The sequence below is a fragment of the Brachycentrus maculatus genome, unplaced genomic scaffold (genome assembly GCF_059751285.1).
Source record: "Brachycentrus maculatus isolate JH-2025_06_01 unplaced genomic scaffold, ASM5975128v1 h1tg000110l, whole genome shotgun sequence".
Classification (NCBI taxonomy): Eukaryota; Metazoa; Arthropoda; class Insecta; order Trichoptera; family Brachycentridae; genus Brachycentrus; species Brachycentrus maculatus.
In genome coordinates this window covers 129,465-138,328 of record NW_028280863.1, presented here as the reverse complement: position 1 = coordinate 138,328, position 8,864 = coordinate 129,465, and the positions used below count along the sequence as shown (strand labels likewise).

Here is an 8,864-nt window from a genome sequence, read left to right as displayed (position 1 = left end):
AACAGTGTCATCTTGATGGTTAACATATGAAGGAAAGGTGAGCAGCCCTCCGCTTCAGGTACCAGTCCAGGATAATATTGAATAAATATTAGAGTGGAAAAATCACTTATATTTATTTTTACCCCCCTGAGAATCGAACCCGGGACCTCCAGTACGGTAGCCGAGCGTGCTGACCATTACACTACGGAGGCGGCTGCTTCTTAAGAAGTTCAAATATATTTTACACCGAATTTCGATAAGGTCCATCGTAAGTTTTATTTTAAAGCATCGCGCATGTATCTCATTTTTTAACGTTCACGTCTTGTATGCCGAGAATTTATTGAAACCATTACCAATTTTACATATTATTATATTTTGTTGGGTTAATTTCATTCATTTTATGAAAATATAAATTACGTTTATGACTAAATATTTTGTAGTTATCTGTCGTCAGCGAACGTTTTTCGGCTATTTCGCTGCGTGTTTCGTGTCGGCGGGAAAATATATAGTTCAATTTGATGTCACGGAATATTGACGTAAACTCGTTCGTCTGAAAACAAAGAAATTCACACTTCTCGGTATTAATTGTGCAAATAAAAACCTTCTGGAATTAAATAAGGCAAACTGTTTTCCTTGATAAGTTAATTTTATTCGAAACCTATCAAAAGTAACCATCCAGAAGGCGTTTTATTAAAAAAAAAAATTAACATCAGACATGATATGTATATCAATATAGTGTCTCAACTTGAGAAAAAAACTTGAGCAAAAAAGAGAAAAAGAAGATGGAAGTCAGAGCATACCAGGGCTTACGACCTGGCATTTGGATGGCTTAAGTGATCACTTTTATACTTGTGTAACGTACACCACCATTCTGCCAATTATTAAATCTACATTACATCAAATTTGAATGTTGCAATGTTGTTGGATTTCTCTAACATGCTAGTAGTTGAGAAATTTGTGAAGTACATAAGTACCTTACTCCACTCGAACAAAGGCGAAAATTGTAGTGAGCTATAACTTCACAAATTTCTGAACTGAAGGCGCTGCCATCAGCTATACCATTCTATTAAATAACTACTAGCATATGTGTATATATATATATATATATATATATACACACACATATGTATATATATATATATATATATATATATATATATATATATATATATATATATATATATATATATATATATATATATATATATATATATATATATATATATATATATATAATAATAAAATAATAAAACCTATCCGCACCCCAATGGTGCATAGGGCACTGCGTCATATAAACGCAGTGTTATCTTGGTCGTTTACACATGAAGGAAAGGTGATCAGCCCTCCGCTTCAGGTACCAGTCCAGGGTAATATTGAATAAATATGACAGTGAAAAAATCACTAATATTTATTTTACCCCCCTTGGGAATCGAACCCGGGACCTCCAGAACGGTAGCCGAGCGTGCTTACCATTACACTACGGAGGCGGATATATATAAATAAATATATATATATATATATATATATATATATATATATATAAATATATATATATATATATATATATATATATATATATATATATATATATATATATATATATATATATATATATATATATATATATATATATATATATATATATATATATATATATATATATATATATATATAAACATACATTTTTTCATACACAAAATAAAAATAATTAATTACGATTTATTTTACAACATTGTAAAATAGTGAATTTGTAAAATGACAAATGCCATTTAAATTGTGTTCTGAAAACTATTTTATAAATAAACAACAATGTTTACAACATTTTGAGCGTGTCCAAATACTTGTTCACAAAATCTGGATTATCTCCAATTACAGGAGTTATTTTCATATTATTTTTTTCAAAAAATAATATAAAAATAACTCCTGTAATTGGAGATAATCCAGATTTTGTGGACAAGTATTTGGACACGCTCAAAATGTTGTAAATAAATTATCTGGTCAAATTATAAGCTTAATAATAAAAATGAAAATGGTATTTTCTGGCGTTTCTCATGTGTGTGATTATAATCCAGGATTCGGATCTCACATACTAATATAAGAGTTTCTGCTTAGTAAAAAGCTTCTTTACATCTCACCAATAGATGTCTCTAGTGAAGTTCTAGTGATTCATGAACAAGGTTTCTAAATTGGTTTATATATATAGAACTTCCAAGAATTTGAGTGGTGTGGTTGTCCATAATGGGTAGAATTGGTGAATGTTACACGTGTGTAAAGTGATCACTCAAACCAGCCTATGACGGTCGTAAGCCCCGTAAATGCCCAGACTTCCATATTCTTCTTCATCTTTGATGAGATATCAAAAAATAATATGAAAACAACAATGTTTTTAGATTCACGTAGTAATTTTGCTTTCATGTTTTTCTCACTGCCTTATCGGATTTATAAATTTAAAAAAAAAAACATAGTTGCACTGATTAAATTTCTTAGACTTTCATGGCCGTTAAGGTGCTAATAGAGATTTTCTGGGTTAGTAAGCCGTGTCCCGTGTGTCGTTAGTCACTTGCCTCACGTGTGGCGCTGGCAAGAAGTGTTAATGACACACGATATGTGGTGAAAAATTAAAAATAACGTTCTCATCCTCCAATTTTTTTTATTTATTTAATCTTCTTGAACAGAATATATGTACATCAGCCGGCTTATTCCTAAGAGGCAATATCTTTCAACCAACCAAAATATTGTTACTTATTGAAATAAATTGGAGATTATAGAGATTGATATACGTAAATATGAACGTATGTAACATACGCGTAGATGAGTATTATTTCGTTCTAATTATTTATTGAAATTCCATGCGCATATAAAATAAGTGCTCAATATTTTATAATTTAAATTTATGTACTATAAACATTTATGTACTATAAACATTTTTTCCGCTTCCGTAGTGTAATGGTCAGCACACTCGGCTACCGTTTTGGAGGTCCCGGGTTCGATTCCCAGGGGGGGTAAAATAAATGTAAGTGATTATTTCACTCTAATATTTATTAATTATTACCCTGGACTGGTAACTGAAGCTGAGGGCTGATCACCTCTCATTCGTGTGTTAATGATCAAGATAACACTGTATTTATATGATGCAGTGCCCTTTGCGCCATTGGAGTGCGGATAAGGGTTTGAATGAATGAATGAAACATTTATACATTCGATGCATGTGTACACTCAGTGCTCACATATGAGTTCGAGACATTTACCCTAACAAAACTAATCATATATTATATAAATTCCGGGTAACACAAAGAGCAATGGAGAGAAGGATGCTAAACCTATCCCTAAGGAACCGAATGTTTAAATAAGGGAGAAGACCAAGGTAACAGATGTGGCTCAAAGAACCACGGAATAAAATTGGAAGTGGGCAAGTCGTGTGGCTCGTATGTCTGAGGATGGATGGATGAAAAAGGTACTGGAAGCTTAGAACAGGGCGAAGAAGCATGGGTAGGCCCCATACAAGACGGTCCAATGACATTAAAAAAATGGCGGGCCTGCACTGGAAGAGAGTCGCGTCCAACAGTCAGCTGTGGAAGTCCAAGAGAATGTTTTTTATTCAATACTCAAGAAGAAGGCTGAAGTAAGTAAGTAATCATTTATATAGTCCAATTGAGTAAACGAGCGAGAAATCTCTTTTTTTTTTAAATTTAGGTTAAAATGTGTACTATTTAACAGGCAACATGTAAATATTAAATCACACTTATATTTAAATATATTATGCAAAATAGCCGAAATACTACGTTGTGCAACAAGGTCAGTAGGTATAAGTTTTCCTGTGACTGATTCCGGATATTAAAAAGCGGATAAAATCTTGGTGCGTGCATCATGCTCACATGACCAAATAAAAACAGAAAACCTTACACTCTAAAAGTTTTTTTGCGTGTATGAGATAAATCAACATGGCTGTGTTATTTAAATTTTGTAGATGATAATCCGCCTAATCATTTGAAGCAAGTTAATTTAAATAGTGTGCCAAATAGAAAATAATGGCGATGCGTTATTTTTCTTTGTAGCAACGTAGAATACTTATTTATAGTACTAGCCACGGTAAAACTTATTGAAAGAAGATGAAAGTATAACATATAGTAGCATGGAAAATCGGTATCCGAATCTCTAACATGACACTTACGCGAATACGATTCATCTCCGTACTCAAATAGATAGTATCTGTAGTATAAAATAAGGTTTATTTAATACTTATTTAAAATACAATCAAAGTCTTCACTATTTAGAAGATTTACCTAATATTAATTTTGTATTGATATTCGTTAATACAATTAATACAAAATTAATATAAGGTTTTAAAGAATCCTGTATATTTTCATCCCTTCTCAAATGAGAAAATCTGTACAGTTAGGTAATGTGTTTCTGGTGTGTTTAATTTTCACTTGTGTTTTATTTATTGTATTAGTCATAATTATTGTTTCGTGTAAAAACATATACCAACAAGGAGAAAAATAAATTGATTAATTTTTAAAGCGAAATTTCCCACGGTTGATTATAATGCTTTCAAAATATATACTCTCGCATTTAAGGTTTTAATTTATGTAACTGATTATTTCCTAAATAAGTACTTTTAAATACGAAATCACAATGAAACAAACTACAATATAAAACAGAAATAAATATTGCTTTATGATTAGGAATAATTTACTTACCTAAATTATTTGACGGTTCCGTGAATCCTTGACCTTTACAAAGGGTAGTTGGTTCCATGCGCCACTATGTAACTCTGTAATATTACAAATATGTAGCCGCGCGCTAATTAAAATCCGAAAGAAAGTGAAAGGAAAAGCCCTAGCGAGGTCATCTCGCGATACACAAGATTGTTGAATTGATTATCCGAGCAGCTAATTGCCTCGATATATATCGTAATTCCATTAGGCATTTCTTTACCAACATAGATTTAACTTTATTTGGGTTGATTCTGAAAGTAAGTTGATACAATTAAATACCAATTGGTTACCAAAAATATGTTGATATATTAAGAATACAAGTAGACCATTTCTCTTTTATTTTAATAGAGGTCTGCGTGATTTTCCTTGCTGTTCGCATGCTTACTTCAATCTTAGCACTGTGATTCTTTCACTAAGAAACACTTAGAAAAATAAGTTTAAATCATTCGTACTAAGCAGTCCAGTGTTATTTCAATATATTGTACTTTCATAAACATGATAAAATAAAAATTTAACAATCACGAGCCATCTGACAGTCTAGCCGCTATGCTAGTCGCTCAAGGGAAATTACATTTATTCCCTGTTATACTTTATATGCAAGTTAATAACATTTCTCCAACACGAATAGCAAATATTGATTAATTACCAAAATTTAGGCATAAGAGGTGCAAAAACCGAGCGAAAAATGAACTGTAGTGATATGTCGAGTTTTGGGTTATGGGTCCTTGGTTAGTGCCGCGGGATCTAATGTCAAATGAAGTTTTTTTGCACTTCCTGGATTTAATAATGATGTGAAATTTAGACATGGTATTATTATTGATTTGTAGCGGAAAAAATATTCAAAACCAGGACGTTAGTACCTAACCAGGTAAGTGCGTAACTCAGGGAAGAAACGCCTGCAATATCACTGAAACTTTGTGAATACAATTGTTTACATATGTAATAATGTAATTGACAGTTTTTAAGTTATTCAAACAACTTAACTTTCATATTATGTATATATTTGTCAAAGTCAGCATCAACGGACATGTTGCACATAAACAACTCATACGAGTAGACACCAAAAGTTTATTTTTCTCCTTTATAGTAAAAATACGCGTATTTTTACTTTTGAAAAATAGTCCTGCCTGTACCCTCAAACCGTTCATATATCTAATTATTTATTAGGTATTCGAAGAAGCCGAATATTTCTTAAGTCCACGTGCCTATTTACATTTTCAATATTATATTCCATATGCAGATCGATCACAAATAATATCAAAATACATTTGTGCATAAAACTTGTAACACAACGAAACAAAGATTTAATATAGGTTCATTCCTTGTACTTACGACTGTTGCCCATTCATTATTCATGGAGTTTTTTTTATACACTCGTATATTTTCTTTATGAAACACATTAATCCAAGTCTCCACTCGGTACACTTCTGCTGATAATATAATCAGCGTGAATCTGCAACAAGCCGTATCATGCTATTATACAATTATGTATGACCATTTGACAATATTGCATGCATAATGCAAGTTTTCTAGGTTTAAAAATTGCTTGAAAATGGTAAACTTACAATGTAACGTACACTTTATACCGAAGGCCCTAAAGCCTATGTAAAAACTCGTACCTATTGTGAATTATAAAATAACCTATTCAAATTCAGGGGTTAAAAACACCCGAAGACGACAAAAAGACCACCTTAATTAAAATACAGGAACGTCGTTTTACGTCGTGGATCGGTACGCCGATTTTAAAAATCGGCGTAAAATGAAGACAAATATAATGGACAATATAAGGTTAGGTTCCGTGTCAACATTTTAAGAAACATCTAACATGTTCATTTACTGCATAGCCTATATATAATATAAAATAAATTGTTAATGTATTTATCAAATAATGCTTACAAAATAAACAATCTCTTGATATAATGCATGATTTTTTTTTAAATAAATACTAATTCACCAGTTCGTCAGTACGAAATTAAATTCTCAAACTTTTTTAAAATAAGTATCCAATTCAATTTGTTTTGATTGATGCTTCTTGCAGAATCACAGAGATCATCTCGGCTGTCCAAATTTAAAACACAGTAAGGGACATTTTTTTGTAGTACGTTTTTTTTTGCATTTTTGGACTAAGTAGAATCTACTTAGTCCAAAAATGCAAAAAAAAACGTACTTCAAAAAAAATGTCCCTTACTGTGTTTTGAGTTTGGACAGCCGATCTGTTAACCTTTCTATGGAAGAAAGGATACGAGTTAGGTCGGTTGTTTTTAGGGTTTTCCCATCATTTTTTTCTCATCTTCTTCTTCATTGGAAAGTTATTTTGGTCACAAAACTTTTTCATTTATACAATAGCCTGCTCGCGCATACGTTAATATAATAAAACAACGTGTAAAAGTATTTCTTTTGAATCCCACTGGTGTCGGCCGAATCAGGGAATCCCACTGCCGCCACCAACCGGCGTAATTGTGTATCGGCGTAAATCGAACCGGCTCAAAACGACGGTTACCTGTATATGTATGTAAAACTCAATGTGTTCTTATACCCCATTCGACCCATGTTTCTGTTTGAAATAGACAGTTGAAAGTTAATTTCACCCAGATTATCTATTTTTGCGTTAAGGCCAATTAACGATTGCCTATTTTAATTTTTTTAAATAAATTGAAGGTAAGTTTATTTATAAAATGGATTTCGTATAAACAGATTCACTATCGGTACATGGAATAATAATGCTTTATCAAATTATATTGATATTATTTTACATAATAGGGGAATGTACAATATCCTTTTGACAAAATTGTATTGCTTTAAACCCACTGAATTTCTGAAGTGCACTCAATTTATTGATCATTAAGACATATTTTCTTGACATGTTAAATAATATAAAAATTAGGATATTTAAAATTACACTTAGAAAGTTTATTAGTTAAGTATCCCTGGCAATAGGCACTTACGATTATATATGAACTCATAAACGTTTAATGTCATGTGCTTAGTTCTTTCACATTAGAACAAACGAACACCATTTAAACGCCACCTTTTCATAACCCATTCAGTTTTTCACGGTTTGGTTAATAATTCCTTTTGAAATTTAAGGAACAAAAATTATCTCTACTACCGCTGCAGACTTAAAAAACTTAACAATGAAAATTCGAACGCCTTAAAGATATGTAGACTTGAAGAAAAAGAACATCTGAATACACAATATTTCGTAAATATTAAAATATATATCGAGAGGAATTCGAACTTATTTATTTATATTTGCGGATATATTATGTACAAGTATAATAATCCGGAGATTCTTTTTTCCACTGCATTTTTCCGGATATTTTTTTTACTATCTTTTCTTACCCCCATCCGCACCCAATGGTGCATAGGACACAGCATCATATTGATATGTTGTAATTTTACGCTATTAATTTTATCGCGGCAAGGTGATCAGTTGCACGTTTCAGGTACCAGTTCAGGGTTATATGAAATAAATATTATAGTGAAAAAAAAACACTTATATTTATTTTGACTCCCTGGAAATCGAGCCCGGGACCTCCAGCATGGCAAATAAATCCGGTAACTACCATACTATGGAGGCGGCCATGGTTTTTCATCAGTCGCAAATAATAACACGTACGATATAATATGTATTACATACAAAATATTAGTACGTGGCCACAGACGTTTAAAGCACAAAAGTAGGCCGCGAGTCACGAATAAAAAGGTTAAAAAACTGTGATCTAATATATGTTTTAATCACATTCACTTGTATGGATTTAGCCACATTATACATGTGTATATACTATGCCATAGTTTCTACCTAGCGTTTAGGTAGTAGGGGACATTTTACGGGTCTACGTTCCACATTTGTCGCATGCAATGGGGCAGTTTTATCAAAATTATTTCATTCGATTATTGGGGGCATAATTTTTATTTTTATTTCGTTATAACCCATTATTCATGCTGTGAATCGAAACCTTTCTACGGAAACAAAACATGGTATTAACGCCTGAAACTTGAAAAAAATCCTTCTTAAATGTTGCTGTTTAAACGTTTTCCTGGCAATTTATTTAAATTGCCTATAATATATTAACTATCACACTTAGCATATAGTCATTAAAAACAAATAATTGATGTTTATTTAGTACATTAATTACTTATAACATTTACTTATAAAGTTCTCGC

The 8,864-nt window shown here is 31.7% G+C and overlaps 1 long non-coding RNA gene across 1 annotated transcript; it reads right to left on the bottom strand.

Annotated features, from left to right (window-relative positions):
- Nucleotides 1-209: 209 nt before the first annotated feature.
- LOC148310026 (uncharacterized) lies at nt 210-7,808 on the bottom strand. Its single transcript, XR_015837446.1, has 4 exons — nt 7,643-7,808; nt 6,030-6,150; nt 4,680-4,753; nt 210-529 (listed from the first exon to the last, which is right to left on the bottom strand). It is a non-coding gene; the product is annotated as an uncharacterized LOC148310026 (long non-coding RNA).
- Nucleotides 7,809-8,864: the final 1,056 nt, after the last annotated feature.